This window comes from Aythya fuligula, chromosome 10, assembly GCF_009819795.1.
Source record: "Aythya fuligula isolate bAytFul2 chromosome 10, bAytFul2.pri, whole genome shotgun sequence".
Lineage (NCBI taxonomy): Eukaryota > Metazoa > Chordata > Aves > Anseriformes > Anatidae > Aythya > Aythya fuligula.
The window spans coordinates 11,510,887-11,532,314 of NC_045568.1; positions in this window are offsets into that span (position 1 = coordinate 11,510,887).

Genomic DNA, 21,428 nt, shown 5'->3' on the forward strand with positions numbered 1-21,428 from the left:
GCACAATAAGGTCAGGTGGTGCTATTTGGGCTGCTACACAAAGAATCACCTCCTGACTGTGGGAGATTTCCCCAAGGAAATGTGCCCTGGCATGGATGTACTGAGGGGAAGCAGCTCGTTTCTTGCTCCCCAGACAGGGATGGAGATCCCCTCTTCCTAGGGGTGGCTGGAGCAAGGAGCCTGAATTCTGCTGATGTGCAACCAGATGATAGACTTAGAAGGATGGCCAGGAGGGGATGTGTGATAGGGGCATGTGTGGGTGTGATGAAGTGCAAACAGAAGGAACAAAGAGCATCTGAAGTGAAGGAAGTGAATCAGAAAGAGATTTACTCTGAGAGACTCTCACCAATCCACCAAAGTAAGGTCTCTTAAAAGGATGCTCTCAGGGCTGATTGACATAAAATGAAAGATCCTGTTTGGTTTTTTTGTTTTGTTTTGTTTTGTTTTGCTTGCTTGTTTGTTTGTTTTTTAAGGGGTGAGCATATATGTGTATGTTCCCATGTTCTGCTCACTGGAGTCATTCTCAAATAGGAATGATGTTGTCCAGGTGGACTTTCTGACCTCCCGAGGTCATGGAAGCGACAGGGAATGGATGGAGGGCAATATGCTCGTTTTAATGAAGGGACTGTATTTACAAGGGAGGTGGCACAGCAAATACAGGAGAGCTGCACCATGAGATATTTTTCTAGGTTGATTCTTGCAGATGCAAAATACAGCCTCGGGGAGAAGAATGGTGAGCATACCCCTCCCTCCTCAGAGTGCCACAGTTAGGAAATTGAGTAACAATTGCAGTCTATCTGAGAAGCAGAGAAATTTAATTGAATAGCAAAATATCAGATCTGCATTTCAAATGGAGGAATTATCTTTTTTTTTCTGGGGCCAAGCAAAAGTGTTTAATTTTGACAAAAGGAGATAGGAACTCATCTGCTTTACCATAATGGAAACTGTCACAACCAGGCTCATTTTTATTATGACAGTGTTGCTCCAAGAGGCCTCAGATCCGCATGTGCAGTTCTCCATCCTGAAAGCACAGCACCTCAGACCAAATGACACCTGCACTTTCAAAGAGACTCAGTTCTGTACTGCAGTGAAAGGGCTCTGGAGCACATGGCTTCACCACTGGGATGCCACCCTTGTTCTGTGGGTTGAATATTGAAGACAACGTGGCAATAGGATAGAAAAAAAAATACTGCTGCCGAAAGCATTAATCACAAGCATTGAATATGGTAAACCTGGGTAGCTCTAAGCAGGCAGCAGATGGAGATGGAAGAAAAGGAAATAATTTGGTTCTGCATTAAGACAGAGTCAGTTTAGACAACTGCTTTTGTTTGCAGTGCAGAACAAACCCAGCGTGCAAAAAGCAAAGAGCAATTTCTTCTCTCCACATGAACAAAGCTGGATGGTTATGCTGGCTGCCGTCAGTTCTAAAATGCTGTTGCAGAAAGCAGCAGTGCGATGGTATTCTCTTTTGCTCTGCTATGGGGTTCTTTGGGACAGGTTATGATGCTGCCATGGAAAAACCCACCTGGACATAGTAGCTTGACAGCTGGTCTCAGATCTCTCCTGTTGAGCACAAACTTTTCCCAACTAGCTTTTTGCTTTGCAGCTCACAGAGATGAGTTATCCCATACTCCTTCCTCATCTGACATGAAGCTTATAGGGACAGGCACCTTGTGATTCACTCACTGGTTTGATCCTGCACTTGGAGCTGCACTGATGAGGAGGATTTCACCCAGCTGGGCATCCAGAGAGGCTCTGTTGGAAAGCAGGTTCCCAGCTGAAGCCTCTGTGTAGAAACTGGTTTCCAGAGTTAATGTCACCAGTGCCCAGGTCAGATCTCAGCCTTGCAGGTGTCTCCCTCATTCACTTGGCTGCTTTACCTCTTCCTTAAACCCCAAACTTCAACCATCCGCCAAGGGGGAAGAAGAGCTGTGTGTGGCTTTAGAGTCTTCAGTGCAATCTATTTGAAAAATGTCTATTAATAAAAGGTGTAAGGCCTTTAGCAGTCAAGAGTAAAATGACTTTGTGTAAATAACAAATTATACCAGTCCATATTGATTTTTCCTGTCTGAGCAATTCCCAGATCAAATGTGCTCCTTTTACAAGTCAAAAGGTGATTTTTCTAACTGCAGTCTCTCCAAACTCTGAAGAGCTAAAACCCAAGTTTTTCTTTCTCTCCTTCATCACTACTGTAGATAAAAACCTCAGAGCAAGGACACGCCTTACCATTTTGTTGCTGATCCATAAAGCTTACTTTTTAAATAAGAAAAAAGCTTCCTAGCTCCATAAACCAGACACAGCTATCAAGAATAATTGCACAGTAAAGCCATAGCTGTGTGCAGGCTTTATCCTCCTGAGCATCCCGAGTGCACTGCCTGACCTGCAGATGCATCCTCCATCGAGTCTGTTCTTTTCTGACCAGCCTTGCTCTGCTCGACCCAGGCAGTGACAGCCTTGTGCATACAGCAGTGACAAGAAACACAGAGCATGGCGAAGGAAGAGACGAAAACATCTGAACTATTAAAAAAAAAAAAAAAAAAAAAAAAAAAAAAAAGAAGGCTTGGGATGAGGTGAGTTTGCAGCTCAGTTGTTACCCATATTCTTTATGCATTGTTGAGCATTTGGCTTTGATTTGGCCCTTCCTCCTCGAGGCACACCAAGCACATCCTGCTGCTGCCCAGTGGTTTGTGGCTGACCCCGCTGCCCTGAAATCTGCTGGCAAAGCCGACGGCAGTAGTGATGCTCCAGGGCCGTGCAGAGTCCGTGAGCGGGCCCCACAGCCCATTCGCAGCATTGTTGCCTCGGGTAGCATTGTGCAGCCAAGATGATGGATTTTTAGGAAATGAATGAATTTAACATTTATTCATGAGTGCAGTCTCTGAGGACTCTTAACATCTCTTTCAGTGACGACAACAAGACTGGCATTCCAAAACAGAGGAAAGATATTAAATACCAAAGGAACATCCTATTGAGGGAGAGGAAATCAAGTTGATTTAACTCCAGAAAACAAAATTGAATACTTAGGATATTTCTTTCTGTACTGCTGATATCAACTTTTTATTATTATTATTTTTCTGAGCAAAAACGAACCTTCCATTTTCTTTTCTTTTAAGTTGCTTCAATTTCTTGTCATGAAGGCTGAGTGAGTGGCACTGTCTTTTCTTCTAGGACTTTTCTGAGGAAACAAACCAGTGAAGAAGTGACGGTGACCAGACCTGGACTAACAAAGCTCTAATAAGGTACAACACGTTGCCTGAAGCTATGCCAGAGGCCAGTCCACCAGGACAGACTAATCAAGGGCATGGACAATACGTCTGTATTTTGGGTTTTGTCTGACCTTAACCCTCTGTATTTTGGGTTTTGTCTCACCTTAACCTCCAGTCCCACACTGGAGCAGCACACACCGCACTCGGTCATTCCAAGGCTACCATCAGTAGCACTCCTGGGTAGCCTTACTCCAAAACCCTTCAGAGGGAAGGAAAATCATTTAGAGCAATTCCTCTGAAGAAGAAAATCTTAACAGCATAGTATACTTTTTTTGTGTGTGTGGCACAAACCTTTCTGTCCCCTCAAGGTTCCTTCTTTTCCAGATTTCCCAGCTGTTCTGTGCCCACATCTCTCCTTTCAGCTCCCTCCTTTGCAGTAGGGCCCAAGGGTTTTGCACCCAGTTTTTCCTGATTCTCGTTGGTCTGAGAGATGTCCTAGTCATAAGGTTAGAGCTGAATACCAGGCATCTTACACCTGCAGGGGGGACAAAAAAAAAAAAAAAAAAAGAAAAAAAAGAAAGGTTGCAACTTGTTTATTTCCCCTGTCTTGTTTTGTGCATTTTGCTCTTCGTATTCAAGCAGCACACCTGATCTTTCTCAGACAATTTCTCTCTTGTTATTTTCTCTTATAGTCTCCCACAGCAACATCCCCAAACTTATCTAATAAACAGGGATGTTATGACATCCTTGCACAATAACTCTAAATACCATCACAGGAAACATCACCTAATAAACGATACAATTACTGCAAAGATGAAAACCAGCGCTCCTGAGCACACACAGTGAATTGTTCTTTGTCTTGTCGAACAAATTATTTTCTTTTCCTTTTTTTCCTTGAGTGCTTTGTTTTGCTTTGCTTTGCTTTTCAAGTTGCCTCTTATTTTTCCTCATTGCTTGTGATTGCATGCAAGAAATGTATATCTCCAGGCACAGAAATACAAAGCGCAGTCGTTCAGAGCTGCCACTGGAATGCAGGTCCACCCAGTTCATTTTTTTCCTATCGTACTGGGTGGAGTGGCTCCACAGATACTCCTATACACACCCTTTCTTTTTTTGGTACTGTTAATTATTTTAAGCTACTCTTCAGGTTGGTGGCATAGCTTATTACCATGGAAAATGAGCAGTTCCTCTCCTTCTGTGGTGACTAGTAAGTAATGAAAAGCTTTTGAGCTCAATTTATTCTGACTTCCACCACGTCTTGCTGATTTATCTATTGTGCTCTAAAAAAAAAAGGCCAATTAAACCCAGCGGTTAAACCAGACAGACAGAAGGGCATGCATTTTCCTATCAAAAGGTGTTTCTGAAACAAAAATAAAGACAGGCTCAAAGCCAATAAATGGTATCTCTTGCTTCGACCTGCGGGCAGCACTGCCCGATGAGCACTGGCTCTGCTGTGACAGGAGCACCTCGTTACCTCCCCACTTAGCTTTGGTACCACCTTCAGTCCCTGCAGTGTGCTACAAAGGAGCCCGAATGCCGTATTTTAATAATCTGTCTTGCTCACAAAAGCAGAGCCAGCAGCAGCCAAAGGGAGAGCAGTTGTAGGCCAACCAAAACACAGCTGTTGTAGCTCATTTTGAAGTCCACCAGCCTTTTCTGCTGGCCCTTTTCAGAGATTAAGTTTAATCTCCCCTATGTGAGGCTTATGTCGCCTTATTCGAGAATGGTTTCACTCACAGCCTTTGAGTTTTTTCCTTTTTACCTCATCCTTTGTGGTTATGGCAGGGAAATGGCTTTCATAGAAATGTACCCAGGCAAAAAGCAAAGCTGAGCAAAACCTGTGTGGTTCTGCCACGCAGCCACCAGCCAGGCCAAGGCGCGCAAGAGCCCAGGAGCCCGCAGACTTCCTGAGAACACAGGGGCTGATATTTTGGTATTCCATCAAAATCAGGTAAAAGCGACTATTTTGTATGATTTGAACAACTGGGCACATATGCTAAGCGAAGGCTGTGTGTTAAGTTGAATTGTATTCCTCTTTTTTCTTTTTTTTTTTCCAGCTTTATCTCAAATCCAGATGTGAGCAAAGCGTGGGAGAAGGGGCAGTTGTCTGCTCTGCACGGATCAAAATTTCAGCAAAATGTGCTGTGAGCTGCAGCACGGTGAAGCAGCCGAGTTCCACCAGCCTCCCTGCCTGCCTCTGTCTGTGCTGTGCGACGGCCAAAGCAGAGTTATAAGTAACTCCTCTCCTCTGCCAAGAAACTCCCTGCGCTGGTTTATCCAGAAGGGTTTCTGCACCAAAGATAGCCTCTGGTGTGGGGGTTTTGTTCCGGGTCTGCTTTTAGGGGAGAGCTGTTCTAAGAGAAGTTGAAAGTCTGTCTTCAGGTCTGTGATTATTGTGAAAGCCTGGACGGGAGCTTTTTTGGCTGCTTGCGTGTCACAGCACTTTTCTAATGACCACTGGTTACTGCCTTGGTTGAATAGGTTTCCTAGATTAACTAGGAAAAAAAAAAAAAAGAAAAAAAAAAAACAACCTCCACCCTTGGTTCTTTTTCATTTTATAATTATCTGCTGTTTCTCCAGAGCTGCTCTTTTATCCTTATATTTTGCTCTTGCCTGGATGTGCCCAGTGCCTTGCAATTAAAAGGAAGCAGCTCTATATAGTTCCCAACCTGAGATCACATGCTGCAAATCCTTGCTCATTAGAGCAGTCCCACCAGGGCGAATGAGTCTGTTTCACATCAGGTCTGCTTGCTTTGTGAAGTTTAGGAGGTTCTGACCTTAAGTTGTGTGTTTTAAAATGTCAGCAAAATGTTCTCTGACTCACCATTAATAGTATAATTGCTAATGTGATGAATATCCAAAAAAAAAATAAAAAAAAAATCCAAATGTGTTTATATAACTATCAGAAAACTTGCATTCCCAAAGGGAAGGAGCAGTTGTACTTTCAACATGACTTGTGTTTTGGCCCAGAGGTGTCCTATGTGCTGTGCCAAAAAGTAATAATGCAAGGGACAGGGTCAACGTAGGACTGAATTTATTGAAAATTCCTTACCTGTGCTACTTGGCAGTGCAACAAGGTATTCAAAGAAGGGAAGAGTTTTAAAAATAAGTTTGTTGTGTACTTTGTGTTTGTTTTTTTTTTTTTTTTTTTTTCTGTAGTTCTCGGCTTTTCTGGTTTCACTTCTGGTTTGTGTTCGATCAGTCAGTGCTTCTATGCTTTATGTGCTCCGAATTTAAAAGACATCTGCTTCACTTCAGCTGTATCCCCCACTGTCAGATTCTGCTTCCTCCTGTTATATGAATGCTAAATTATTGCTGGCACGGATATGCAAGGAAAGAAAATGCGAATCCAGAGCCACAGATAATTGCTGATCCTTTTAAAGTGCCCAAACCTCTCATGAGATCTTTGATGCAGAGACTGTTCAGCAAGGCAGACTAAGGTTTGACCACTCTTTTTGCAAGCACAAGAACAAGCACCTGCAATTACTTTATGAAAACAACCACTGGTAAGAGTTACAAATCAATACATGCAATGTGCTTGGGATATTTTATTTTGATTAAACCATGCTTCATGTAACATTCAGAGCTTCTCAGCTGCCTTGTTAGATCCCTGGCATCACGGCAAGAGGGCAAAGAGTGAGCCACCGCCTCTGCAGCTGGCATCAGGCAGCCAGATGCGCCAAGCAACCCTGCAAATTTTGTTGCTTTAATTTTTGCTGTTTCCTATAGATGGGTGATGCTGCAAGTAATTTACTAGAAGTCACAACTCACTTGGTAGCCAAGTGGTTGCAAGTACAAATTACAGAAGAACTGTATTTAAGTACATTATTAAAAAAAAAAAAAAAAAAAAAAAAAAGGAAGAAATGTAAAGCTGACTCTGAGCTGGCCAGGCAGGAGTGTTAGTGAGCAGGCAGTTTGTATGAGGCAGATATGCCCTGTCCACATGTGGGCACCCTTCCCTGCAGGTTGGGGAAGGGATTTTACTCTGACCCGTGCAGCCCTGCAGCATCTGGCCTGTTGCTGGCTCGCATCTGGCCAGCTGAAAATTCAGCCGGAGGAATTGACGTCCATCTGCACCCATGGCCTGACACAGCTCAGGGTGCAGTTTGAGGTTAAAGCTAAAACAATCCTTTTTTTCTAGGAACGACGCCTTGGGCAAGGCCTGTCTGATCCAGGAGATTTGATGTTCTCAAGAAAAAAAAAAAGAAAGCAAAGAGGAAAAAAATCCTTCTTTACTTCAAAGCCATGTCTTTCCCCTACTTATAGGGGTTGTAACAAACAGATCTTGTGATCTTACACAGTCAATCACAGCTCTAAGCTTGTCGTAGCCCACTCTGTCAGTGACCTCCTTGTCACAAGTCCAGAGAAGGGGGAAAAGAGCCAAAAAGCGAAATGCCAGTGTGATGTTTAGGGTCAGCTTGAATAGCAGTTATACTTGGGAAAGCTGTGACCCGTTGGTAAGTGTTGCTCGAGCCGGGGCAGAGGATCTGCACACCGAATCACAGAATCATCAGTCATCCATTTCCCTGTAACCGCAGCAGGGAGGAGACAATGAAACAGCCAAAGCGCACGCTTCCTAAGATTTAAAAGAACATTGTGAAATAAATACCAGAAATATTTAGGCTATGCAAACGTCACAAGCCAGGTCTCAAGCCAACTGCAGGCACCGTCCGTGAGCGTAGCCCATCCGCGCAACGTGGCGGGCTGTCAGCAGGTTTTTCATCGGCAGAGCCCTGACCTCTGGGGAGCCATCCTGTGCTGATTTACTGCTGTGATTTCAGCCAGGCATCTCCTGGTGGGGTGGGACTGACCACCTGGCACATGTTTTGAGAGGTGTTAGAGGAATTTGTTAGAGCCCTGGCGCTTACAAGAGCACTGCCCACCACTGCCAGGGTGTGAGCGCTCTCCCTCCCGCGGGGTGGGTGCTTTGCTGTTTGTGCCTGTTCGGATGGGGTTTTATAATCTCTTTCAGGCTCGTTTTGTAAGTCTTCTGGGTAATGAGTTCAATGCTTTTTTTAGTTCTAGGGCTTGGTAATTGCTTGGCTCCCTTCCAGTTGATGCTCCCTGAGCACAAAGAGGGAAGTGTGCTCCTCTTTATTAGGGCTTTGATGTATGTGCCTTCCCCTAAACAACGTAAGGAGAGGGTTTGTCTGTGATGGCTTTGCTGTGGTGGGGCTATGATGCCAGTGAGGGCCAAGGGTGGAATTAGACAAACTGAAGGACACATGCAGGGGATGGTTTTGGGAGCACATGCCCCTTGGTGGCTCTGAGCAGACTGGGCAGCTCAGTGTGCCGTCACTGCAGCCGTTGGTCCCTCCAGATGCACACAGACACTTGGAGGGATGCAAGAGCACACTCTGCTCTTGGCTGCTCTTTAAAGAGCAGCAACAGCTCTCTGCAGATAGAGGCTGTTTTGTACTAGTAAAGGCATTGTTCCCTGTGTCAGTCAGCAGCACCTGGAAAAGGTTTGGGTGTGAGCATCCTGATCGAACAGCTTGAGGCAGAGCAGCCTCGCTGCCACAGTGGGCATCCTTGGGAAAGCATGGGTTTGGGTTTAGAGCATTCCCAGTATGGGGAGAAAGCTTGGTGTGCTCCCCAGAAAGAACATCAGATTTTCTAGAAATTCAGCCAATTCATCTGCAGCATTTAATTTCTAGTCCAGAATGTCTGTGTGCTACAATGGAGAATGAAACCTCTGGGGGAGGTGGTTTGATTCAAACTGTGTGTGTGCAAGGGAAAACCTGCTAAAATGATAAAAACCTGGACTATGTATGTATACTGATGCTTGGCTGTATGGATAATATAATATTTATTGGGCAAGTTGAAGCAAAATAACAGCTTTCCCCTTTAGTCTGGAAGTCTCAAGTTAACTTACACTGAGATGTGTAAGTCCAGGAACTTGAAGTGAATGGAAAAAAAAATACATTAGTTCTTGAGGAGATAATTTGACAGGAGTCTAGCTGACTTAACATTAACACTCAGAAAGCATAAGAGGCTGTAAGTTAACCGTCATTGGCTTCCATCTCCTTTCACCCTATGGAAAAAGATTTTCCTCTCATTCTTCTGTTTTCTGACCCTTTTGAATGCAATCAAAATTAACTCAGCTTTTCAATTCAGTGAGACCTTTTAATCCCGTCTGTGTACGAAACACTTCACACCACACTGTGGCACTTCATAGTAGATTAAATTAACTCTTCTGTATACTCCTGAACAGTGAGAGACCCTCAGCCTCAACATATAAAATAAATCTGTGCATAAAGAGAGTTTAGTAGAAGGCTGAATGTTTTCCAGTCCCTCAGAACCATGCAGATCTGTGTTTCCACCACATGCCCATGTACCTGTGTAGGTTCAGCCAAATGCCTGACTTCACTGGATGTCACAGAGCCCTGCAGCTTTTTCTCTCCTTTTCCTTTAGAGCCAAACCTGCTGTCTTCTGAAAACCTCCTGGAGACTGTGACTGCTGCCTGCTGGCTGCTTCCAGGCAGTCACACATCTTCCCTTCCCCACCTTGTGCTGTGGGAGGGCTGCTCACCCCTCTCCAGGCTCTCTTGCAGGTCAGTCAAACAGTCAGAAAAACCTTCTGGGTCCACGGTACTCACATGGGATGGGTGTTCAGTACAAGTTAAGACCAGGCTGTTCCTGATTCTGATGGCAGCATGCAAGCCTGCAGCACAAAAATTTCCCCATGGGTTTCACCTTGGAGGGATCCTCTGTCACCACACTGGGTGCTTTGGGGAGAAGGCTTCTAAACCCATTTGTCTTCCTGCAACATGGGACCACCACTGCCCTCACAGGGTGCAGGCTGTGCAGGTGTCCACAGAAGCCAACACCACAGCTCCCAGAAGTTTGTCATCAGAGACTGACCTTCAGCACTGAACCACACGGCTCTCTCCAGCTCTAACCTTCTCGGGAGGTAGGAGGAGGTTGGTTTGGTAAGTAAGCCTCAATGTCCTACAAAGAAATTATCTAGATGGGAATTAGTAAGAGCACACATGAGTGCTTTTAAAGTAAGCTGCTAGGAAACAGGTTACCTCAACCCTCTATTTTGCTCTGCTACTGACGTATTTCGCAATCATGTGCAAGTCACTTCACCTCGATGCAAGGATCATGCCCCTAGGAGAACAGCCTCTCATGCCTCTCTAGTAATAATTCTGTTTACTTTCTGCTTTGTCCCTGCTCAGTTGTTGTGGGGTTACAGCTTCTGTGTTTGGAAGAGGATAGTGTGGATTAGACGGCCATGTTGCAACAGCCAAATGAGCAACAGAGGACTTAAAATGGGAGCAAATGTGTAATTGGTTAAAGAGGTCGTTAACTGGGAAGGAACCCGCGGCTACTGGTAGGGCACAGAGCTCCATGTTCTCACCTCATCAGCATTTGGAAACATTTATGGGGCTCCTACAAGGCTTTCAGGATTCATTGTACACTTGGCTGTGTTCTTTTTGCCATAAAGAGCTGTGAATGTGTTGTGCTCCCCATGGCATTAACTTGTCTGGCAGCACAGCCCCTCTGAATCAAGGCATTTTACAGTCAAATCACTAAAACCCTTTTGGAGCTTGCCAAGAAGAATCAAGTACCCCTTTTCCAGAGCAGAAGTGTGGGGAGAAAGCTGCTGACTTCTGTGGGCCACTGGACTTTCCTCCTGCCTGTGAGAAGTCCTGCTGAATGTGTGAGCAGAGTTCTGAATTCACATCCGCTTCCTTTTGGTTTTACAAAGGACTTGTGCAATGTGGTAACTGGGAACAGAGCTTGTCAGTGAATGTGGCTTTTGGGTCCTGCTGTTGTTTTGCTGATGTATTTGGAAGGGGACATACCACTGAATTTTTTCTTGATGTCAATGTATACAAGTCTCTTCCCAAAGAATATGGCCCTGCAAGAGCATTCATCTCAGTGAGTCCTGAGGGTTCTTTGTGTTTGAAAATGCTTTGACAATTCACCTGTCTTGGTTAGGTAATAGGTATAACATTCCTCTAGAACCTGGCTGAAGAATTTAAATTCAAAACCCAGGATGCTGTCATTATACTAATCCTTTTTTTTTACACAACTGTCAATCCAGCTTGTAGGCTGGTGCACCCACTGTGCGCTCCTTCTGCGTGCTGCTTCTTTCCATCAGCTCATTCTCCCACTTCAGGCCCCTATGCAGCTCTGCTTACATTTTCTATAATGTACCCACACCTTCATCCTTATGTTTGTGATGCAGAGATGCCACAGCACCTGCCTACTCGACCCGTGGTGTTCCCCCGATGTTTCCAGTCCTGGCTTCTTTGTTGGAATGGGTAATGAAAATGTTGCTCGTTTCATCTTTATTCAATTCATTTATTAGGCTTTTCAAAAAGCATTAGGAAATGAGATGCTGTCTGTTTGAGAGGATCTCGGAATTCATGGGCTCGGTTAACTGCATGGATTAGAAATGACCTGGAGGGCTTTTTTTCTTTTGATCTGTGAAAATTTAAAATTCAGCAACCAGTGTTTCCACTGCAAGAGAGGGTGGTATTACTACCTCTTGACTCCAAGGAAAAGCTGCTTTTCCCTGACTTCCTTATGCTGCTTTAAGTGCTAGTGATTACCAGCCTTGTTTTCTACCTTCGTCGTTGCAATACCAGATTCTGTGCAAACAGTAAGTGATGCAGGTACACCACCTATTGTTAAAATAGATCAGTACTTCCAGCAACAATAACTCGTTTCAGCTGCTTACAATTTTGCCAAATTGCTGCTATTTGGTTTGAAACTTCCCAACCAGAGCCTTCTGCTTCATGCTGATTAATTTGCTTTAAACTTCAGCCAAAGTGTTTCAGCTGTTCAATGACCAAGATGAAAGAAATGTGTTATCAAATGTTGTTCTGACCACTTACTGGCCTATGCTGAAGGTTCTTCTCCTTTTTTATAATATAAATTCTGCCACCAACATGTGTTGGACTGAAACTTGTCATGTCTGGAATGTGCCTTCTGGTGTCAGGCAGGGCTGTGCATACGAGCACCTGTATGAAACAACTGGTGGAAGCACAGTCCATTTCCTCGCCTTCTGTTACAGTCAGTCTATTGGATAACTTGCTTTCCCTACTCCTGTCCCATCATCTAACTCAGACAGCTCACTGCTGTCTCTTCTCTGCCCTTCTTTACCAAACCCACTTGAGGTCTCCTTTTCATTTTCCCACTGTATGGCAGGGCTGAACCCTTGCAAATCTGTCGTTGTCCCTGAACTGGGTGACACTGTAGGAGAGCATCTCATGTTGTAAGATCATGCAGATGCTGATTTGGCAACAGGTCCTGTATTGTTAGAAATTGTATCTTCTGATTCTGGAGGTTCAGACCCTGTTCTGCTGAAAATGCTTGTGCTAAGTGGGTTTCTTCAGTTAAAAGGCTGCTGATGGGTTTTGCAGCCAATATTCTTGACAGCAGGCAGGTGGAAGGGTTTTTTTGACACGAAGAAAAACAGATCTCTGAGACTAGGTAAGGAAAGATATCCCCCTCCCATTTTTGCACTTAATGTGATTTAAAGATGGCAAGAAAGGCTAGATACTGGAGAGCAGAGATATTCCCATTTGTCACTGAAACTAGAGGGAGGTTTCTCTGAGTGCAGCCCAGAAAGTCAGGTGCATTTGCTTTCACTGCCATTGGACCTTTCACCAAAGGACTGTTTTTAAAGCATTTGGTTCCCCAGCAGGATTTCCCTCTCTGGTTTCCATGAGATTAATTGTTTGAAAAGCTGGAGTGGATGGAAAGATTTGCTGGCCAAGTCTGTATAGAAATACCACCACTTCTCTTCACAGGAAAAGCTGATGCTTTTAGCACTGCCCTGTGTTTCTCTGTGGTCTAATATTTCACTCAGCTGTTACATATTCTTACTTTATTTGGCTATTATTTAACACATTAACAAAGCACGTGAAGTGGTTTCATGTAGCTATTGATTGATTCCTTTTCCTTGACTGCTTTCTCAGATGTCAACATGGAGTTGACTTCTTTGAACCCACGACAGGTACTGAGGATACTATGCTCAAAACGAGGAGATTTTGCTTTGTGTCATTCATTGCCCTTCCTATCCTTGGTCACAAAGGGTGGGATTTAGGGTTAGGCTTGTCTCCAATGTGCACTTGTCCTGACGGACTGCAGAATACATTTTAGGGACTTCAGCTGAGAATGGTTTTCTTTTCTTGGCTACTGCACACTCCAATTAAGCTTTCATTGGAAAATGTTAACTAGCAAAGTATATCTCCTTTAGCTAAAGCTGTAGCAACTGCAAAACTATAAATTCCTGGGTAGTCAAACAGTGGCTCACGAGATCCATGGAGTTGTGCCCACTTTGTCAGGCTTTGGAAATCTTGAGAGGAGGTCCTGGAAAACCAACATTAGCCTTGACTCCATGGCCGGCTGCTTTAGCACCATGAGCCTCCCTCAGGCTCTGCAAGAATAGTTTTGTTGGCCATGGATCAACTACCAGGGGAAATAAAGCTAAGAGAGCAGAATAGGAGAGGACAGTAAAACCATATATACTGCGCTGCAGCGTGGATGAGGATTAACTGGCAGAATAACACAGCTTTATTACATTTTTTCCACAATTCCTGATTTTTTCTTTGCATGGAGCAAGAGTTTATATTCTGGGCCAGCCGTATTTATAGAAAATGTATAATCATGGTTCCCTCTCTTTGATTTTTTTGCTGTTAAGTTATAGCCACTTTGCAGGGCAGCACGAAGCTTTTCCACACAGGCAGTTGCATCCTTAAAAAGCAACATCAGGCTGGTCCTCCCAGCCCAGAGGGATTTATTTGATTCCCATTCAGCACAGGGCTCTGGGACACAGCAGAAGCCCTTGGACCTAACCAGCTTCAAGGTGCAAAGGGGAGCTTTGTGCTGGGGGTCTCAGCCCCCATTCGCCACACAGGCTTGGATGAGGGCCGTGTTGCAGTACCGTGTGGATTTATACCTCATTCAGAGCATGTCCTTCTCTGCCACCCCTGCAATTTGAGCAGCAGCCCTTCATTTCCTTATTAGCCATTAGGTATTCCTACTCTTGCAAAACTGGAAGGATGGGGTAGGATTTATTCTCCCGTCTCATATTTGGGAGAAGCCTCTGAAGGAACAGAGGACTGCAGTACTGATTTGTTGGGCAGGGGCATTTCAGGGCATAAGCTACTGAGAGTCTGGCTGAAGCACTTTGCTGGAGCTCCTCCACTCCATTAGCTCCAGGATGCCAAATGGAAGTAAAACAGAGCAAGCTTCAGTGCAGCTCTCATTGCTTCAGCTTTTAAACATTGCAACATATGCCTGAGGTGTCCTGTACTGTGTCCTAGTGTTTTCTGAGAAAAGAGCATGTCTCCATTGAAAGAGAGAATCTTGTTTTGTTTAAATCCATTTCTGAAGTTTGCAAATCAATTTCCCTTTCAGACTGCCCAGTTCACTGAATCAAGCCTCAACACAGTAGCATATTCAGTTTCTGCTGTAACCTGCTACAGCTGCTTTTAGCTGTAGCTTTAACCACAGAAATCACAGGAAAAAAAATCCCCAGTATTTGCCTTTTTTTTTTTTTTTTTTTTCTAATTTTTTCTTCAATGACACTGGTTGCAGTGTTAGTTGGAAGGAAGGTCTGGGGAGTACATTTGACTGTGCTCGCTTCCTTAGCTAAGCAGGCACTTGAACGCTCTCTGATTTTGCTGAAATCACAGTAGTGCTGAGAACATCTGTAGAAAAGAATTAGCTTTTTCTCTCTCTCTCCCTCTCTTCGTGACAGCAAACCTCAGAGAAGGTCAGGCTTATGGGTGTTTCTGTGGATTATTTTAGCTGCACTGAAAAGTGCAGAGCCCACTGCAACCAGCTGGAAATACAGCGACTGCTGAACAAGTACAGCATTAGCTGCCATAATATGTAGACTCGGTAGCAGCCAGACTATTTAACATTTGCAGCAGTGCTAACATTACGAACAAAGTGCTCTGAGAGGAAGTCGGGCCAAGGCCTGAACAAGGCAGAGCATCAGCAACTCAGGCAGCCAAAGCACCTGCGCTTAAATGAGAGGTGATCTTGTAGGTGGTACTGGTACCGCTGCAGGGGTCACCCAGAGTAGGCTGGACAGTGTATGCTCACCAGGCTGCACCTAAAAGCATTTGGGAACTAAATCTGGGACTCGCTGGATGATGTTTGTAGGAACACAGTGCAGGAGCTCATGAGTCCTCACTCCACAGTCAGTATTTGCAAGAAGAGGCTAAGGCTTTGCTTGCAAACTTTTGGTATGAGTTGTCTGGGCTGTGGTCTGGGAGAGTGCTTGGGCTGTTTCCTCTGCCTTAGCTGTGGTAGCAATAAAAGCTCCAGCTCAAATCCAGTGCCCTCCTCTCCCCTGTCCTGTCCTATCTACAGCAGACTGTGCAAACACTGGACCAAAGTCCTTGTCTGAAAGATGCCTTTATAAAAGAGAGGCACTAGGCAGCTGCGCTTTCTCTGCGATGGCTCAGAGACTTGGAACGCGCTTTCTCCTCTCCATAATTACAACTAACCTGATTTGGGAACTTTCCAGGGCTAAACTTCTTGCAAAAGACACCTCTGGATAGAGTTTCTGGAGGAGGCAGACACTGTGACTCCTAGCCATTATGGGTAGGTGGCTGTCTGATTTTAGCAGTGCTAGGGTTTATTAATGCAGACATAATTCAATTAGGGCATCCAGAGGAGTGGAAAGTAGCCTTTATTATTTTTAGTCTAAACAAAAATAGTATCACAAGCTTCTTAGAATAGTGAAAACAGAGTCATGGAGGATTGCTGGACAAGGAATATTTATATGATTTCTCAGCCAGGTTTCCAAGAAATTGAAACTATTTAGATTGGATTTGACCAGCCCTGTCATGCCTAGGTGTATGCAATTAGTTCTCTGTGCTTAAAATTGCAGGAACAATTATGGGCTTGAGTTTGTGGCAATATATGCAGGGTACAGCCTGTTGAATACTATTTAGACTATGATGATTATTTTAATCTTTCCCCCTTTAGTAAACAAGAAACTCTGTTTTTAGTCATGAGGGAATGTTTCAGTGGTACTTACGGGATTTAGGAGCCTAAAGACTCATCTAATTGTGGTCAGTGAGGGCAGTACCTAATTCACACAGGTGTCATCAGAAACATTGCTCCGTTCTGTTGCCTTCTTTCCTTCTCCATTTTCTCCAAGGTAGTCTCAGCAATGTCAGTGTTTCCAGATGGCCTGGTTGTGCTGACAGGGTTACGGGGTGAGAAGGGGAGAAGGGACAGACTCGGCAAGCCCTGGAAGGAGGCAGGCAGCACACTGAAACTGAACACTGTTATACTGCACGCTAACATGTACAGCACTGATGACTGGAAGGATGACTCGGTCCACTGGAGTTCTCAGGCACAAAATAAGTCCTCCTCTTCCATCCCAGAGAGCTGCAGGTGCTGTCTGCAGCCCCATGGAAAGACCTGCCCAAGCTTCCCTGACATGAGGACAAGGAGATGCAGGGCTTTCATCCCTGCCTATAACACAGGGTTTTAAGGAGAAAGGGAACTTTCTCAGCATGCTCATTCTGTGGTTGAGGAGACTTTTATAGCATTGCCCTGACCACTGATGGCAATTTATGTTGTTATTTACAGGGTCAGTCTGGCTTTGGACTGCATGTGTTGCTTTTTCTCCATTTTTTTTTTTCCATTTTTGTTTGGAGTCACTTCAGAAGGGTGTGTGCACAGCAGCAACATGAGCGAGCAGTGCAGGGAAGAGCACATTCTCCAGCACACTGTGTCCTGCCAGGCTGCAGAGCTGCTGCATGTGGCCATGAGCATCTCCCAGGGCATGTCCAGTCACTATGCCCCCAGGGACAGATGTGCCCTTACTCAGCTCTAAGGAGCTGGGGAATGAAACACCCCAGATTGTGATCCTGTGCTCATTGCTGCTGTGCTAAGAAAGGGGGCATTCTGGACAAGATATTTAAACCAGCAGCCATGTCTCTCTCTTTCTCATTTTATCTTGGCTGCTGGCTGGCTGGCAATTGCAGATCATAAGACCAGATCATTTGGGCCTTGAGTTCTGCTCATGAACAAGTCGATGTAAATAGATAAAATCATCAAAGTCCAAAAAACAATTTTCATAGAAATTTCTCAGCAGCTTTAGTTCTCCACTCGCATCCTAAGACACTGGGCTTGTCTCTGCTATTGAGTCACACACTTCCAAGTTAACAAAGCCCAGCTTAGCATAATGTTTTATAACCTTTGTGAAGGTACATAACATGCTGTTAACAAATTTTCTTTTATCAAATTTGTGTTATATAGACTTCCTGGTCTTGGGCCCTCAGTTGGGATAAAGATGAAGAGTTTCTGGGAAAATGCTTATGGCAGCCAAAGACTTCACAGATGGAGGGCTGCGAAGAGCTGGGTTCCCAAACACCCTAACAAGCTCACAACAAATTTCTGTGAGGTTTGGTTTCACCTGCTTGTGCAGACTTCCCACCTTGTATGTCCCTGGCTGCAGATGCAGAGCTTTGAAACAAAGTTTGACCAGCTGTCAGTCACTTCTCTTGGTGCACAACTGGAAGGCACTGGGATGCTACACTGGTGAGTGCAGTGAAAGGGAGCTCAGTGGTGTGTTCATACGGCTTTTATTGGGTTTAGATGTTTGTCAGTGTAACAAAAGCTGTTCCTTGGCTTCAGTACCAGGGGTATCTTGTTTGTGATGCTGTGATACTCGGAACAAAGACTTTGTGTGCATGCTCTGCTTTCCTAGAAGCTAACGGCAGCTCCCAGCAGCAGGCTGCCTGGCTGTTGTGTACATGGATGCTCTCCAGCGCTAATGTCACCAGACTATCAAGTCAAAACACGCTGGCGTGCACGTGGCATCTTTATTTACCAGTCTGAGCCCAGCCATTTCCACTGGGGAGGCACCGTGCTGACAGAAGAACTTGTTTTCTGGCAGCTGATGAGATGATCCTGCCCACACGTGCCAGTCCTTCTTCCAGATGTCTGTAAACCAGCTTTTGGGGACACCTGATGAAATTTGATGGTTTGCTCCTGCTCTACAGTGCCAGGTGGATTTGAACAGTGGTATGTACTGAACATTCCAGCTTCCAAACCTCAGAAGAGACATGGGGCACCTGGTGCTGGATGGCAATCAGAGGAAGCACAGGGGTGGGAACAGAGCTCACTCCCCTTGGTTATCCACTGTGACCTACGTGGTGGCACAACAAAAAACCTGTTTCCTTCGTCTCTTCCAGAAGCATGTTTCCATCTAATGCAAGAGAAGCTGTGCATTGACTCGAGCACTGTGCACCAGCACACGATGGACAGGACCACAGCAGGAGCTTGCTGCAGGGCTTCGCAGCCTTCCCCTGAGCAGAAAAACCTGCAGCTGTCTCCCACCTCAGCCAGAAGCAACATCTCAGCATCTCCGTTTCTTTGTGTCACCCCACGTGAGCTGTTACAGGGACTGCAGACAGAGCTGCCCGGTTGCAGGAGTGCTGTGGGCAGCCAGGTGAGAAGCTGCAGCTTTCTGCTGGAGAAGTGCAAGAAACAGCAGAGCACGGGGCAGAGGCCGACAGCAGGAGCCTCGTGCTGCTGGTGGGAGGCCTGACAGGTTTGTTGCTCTTGCTGTTGGAAGTAGCTGCAGCTCCCAGCACTGTGCTAAGATCAAGGGCAATTGGTTTTCCACCGTGTACCTGTAAATCCCATTCCTCCTGCGTGCAAGCCTCTAAATCAGACATCAGCAGAGAACAAGTTCCCAGCTGGTCACAGTATATAAACTAATGAAATATAAATGCCTGGTACAAAGGGCAAGCGTGGTCTCTAGTTGCCACTGCTGAATAAAATGGTTGATGGGATTTTCCGTCATACCAACGGCACTTCCAGTAGATGCAAGCAGTGCAGGCAGAGTAGTCCTCAGAGCCTGTAATTTGGCCTGCTCCCATCACCACTGGTGCTTTTAAATGAAAACAGCTGCTGCTTTTATTTTTGTTTTTTAAATCGTGGCAGCTAGAAAGTTAAATGAGCGATTTCTTGACATCTCTTTTGACAGAGGCCAGCGTTTCACGATGAGAAGCGGGACCAGCTTTCAGCTTCCTCGTCTCTAGGGAGACTTCCCATGAGACAGTTGCCAAAGGATCTCTGGGAAGTGATTAGCGTTTCGTTCAGGAACAGAAAGGTCAGCAAGCTATGGAATTAGCAAGGTTACAATATTAATTACTCAGGACCAGATGCTATTTGCGCTATCCTAATCTTCTTTTTTCTTCTTCTTTTTTTTTTTTTTCTTTTTTCTTCTGACAAGCTGTATGAACCTGCCTAGCTTTAGGGACTGTACGCTGTCACACCCACCAAGTCAGGGGGATTCCCCAGGGTGTGCGGTGTCTTTAGGATTGATTGCTTACTCACTGCCCTCTCCCCCTAAGACCAAGAAGATTCCTCAAGGCATCAGTATTACTTTGTATGAACAAGTGGCCCAATCTGGCCATAGATTTTAAAGATTCACCAAGCCTCTCATTTTATTATATCTACATTTAACTCTCCTGTTACTTCTGCAGAGGTATTTAATGTGAATTCTGCCTTTTATCCAACCTATTTCTCTCGTATATTGAGCCTGCAAACAGTTACTACAGCTTTTAATGGTGAAAGGTCCACCTCAGTGTGATTCGCTGCTGCTTCAAATTACGGCTGTTGTAAATTGGTGGAAAGTAGACAGAAACACTGGTGTTTTGATGAAATAATATTTGAAAACCCACATTCTGCTGATGCAAAGGCCTGTAGGAGATGGTGGAAAATCAGTGCGCTGCTTTGAGTGCACTCAGGTGTTGCAGCATGGTGATATGAGCAAAACAGAACTGGGACCCCTGCTCATTTTGGGGGGCAAAATGTAGCAGGTCCCAGTTATGACAAGGATGGTGAAGATAAGGTAGGAAGACCATCACAGTGTAATTCCCTGGGTATCTGCCCAAACCCTTGCTGGCCTGGTCGGATTTGGGGGCCCTGGCAGCAAAGGCAGCGTGCACCAGAGCCTGGCCACCAGCAGATGGAGGTCTCACCAGCTTGAGGCCAGAGTAAACTATTTCCGTGGCATTCAGGCTCCAGAATTAAATAGCTGAGTGCAAAAGCAAACTATGCCCAAGAAGGGCTCCTTTTCACAGTAGTCGGAAAACCAGGACTTGGGGAGGAGTTCAACCAATTCCTGGGTTTCCAGCTCACACTAGCTGCTGTTAACTTTCTATTCAGCATGGTTATCAGACCAGAGCTTGGGGTTAATCTCACTCTGTGGCACCAAGAGCCTGGGAAACAGCAAGGCATTTGGAGAAAACCTGCTGAGAAGACAGTAACGAGCGCTGCTAATGAGCCGGGGGGGGAATGGAGCATGCACTGCACCAAAGGCACAGCATCTTTTTGCAGGCAAAAAGAACTGACTTTTCACCCGCTAGTCGGATGCATTTCCTCAGCATTAACAAATAATTTTCCTCTATATGGCGTGATTAGTAGCTTTTGGCCATTATTATGGACCATCAGTATTGCTGTTACAGTGGTAAATAGCTCTAGCCACGGTCTGACCCCAGGGCGTGAGGCATGGTGTGAATGGGGCACAGGCTGACCCTTCAGTGGGGTGTCCACAGGCTGGCAGGGAAGGAGCCGCTGCCAGTCTCCAGCAAATACAGCAAATACCCATTTCTTGGCTCTTCCAATTAACTGGGCAAAGCAGAGAGAGCCAGGCTCAGTGCTGAAAACTGCTGCACACCTCAGCTCTTCTCCTGTCACTGCTGGGGCCTGGAGAGGGAGAAACGGGGCATCTCCAGTGCAGGCAGACCTGGCCACAACTTATAATTCAGGATCTCAGAGCTTGAGATCCATTCCATGTCCTCCTAGGCAAACCAGGAGCTTTGCACTCCTGCCTTAAAAAAAAAAAAAAAAACACACACAAAAAAAAACCAAAAAAACCCACAGAGATCAGGAGAAAAGATGTTCCCTTCTATATAGCTTTATTGCTTGCATTAACGTTACTTACAAGCCTTATTGCTTTCAGTTAAAGTCTGCTGGAGGAGGGATCACCCGATTGAAAAAAAATAAAATAAAAAAGATTTTAAGTCCAGGAAAAAAAAAAGAAAAAAAAAAAAAGAGAGAGAGAGAGAGAGTTTAAGTCCACAGAGAAGAGGTATATTTTAAATGCATAAAAGAGATATTTTTAAATGCACAAAAAAAAAATATATATATATATATATATTTTTTTTTTTTTTAAGTCCACAAAAAGAGGTATATTTTAAGTCCACAAAAAAGATATAT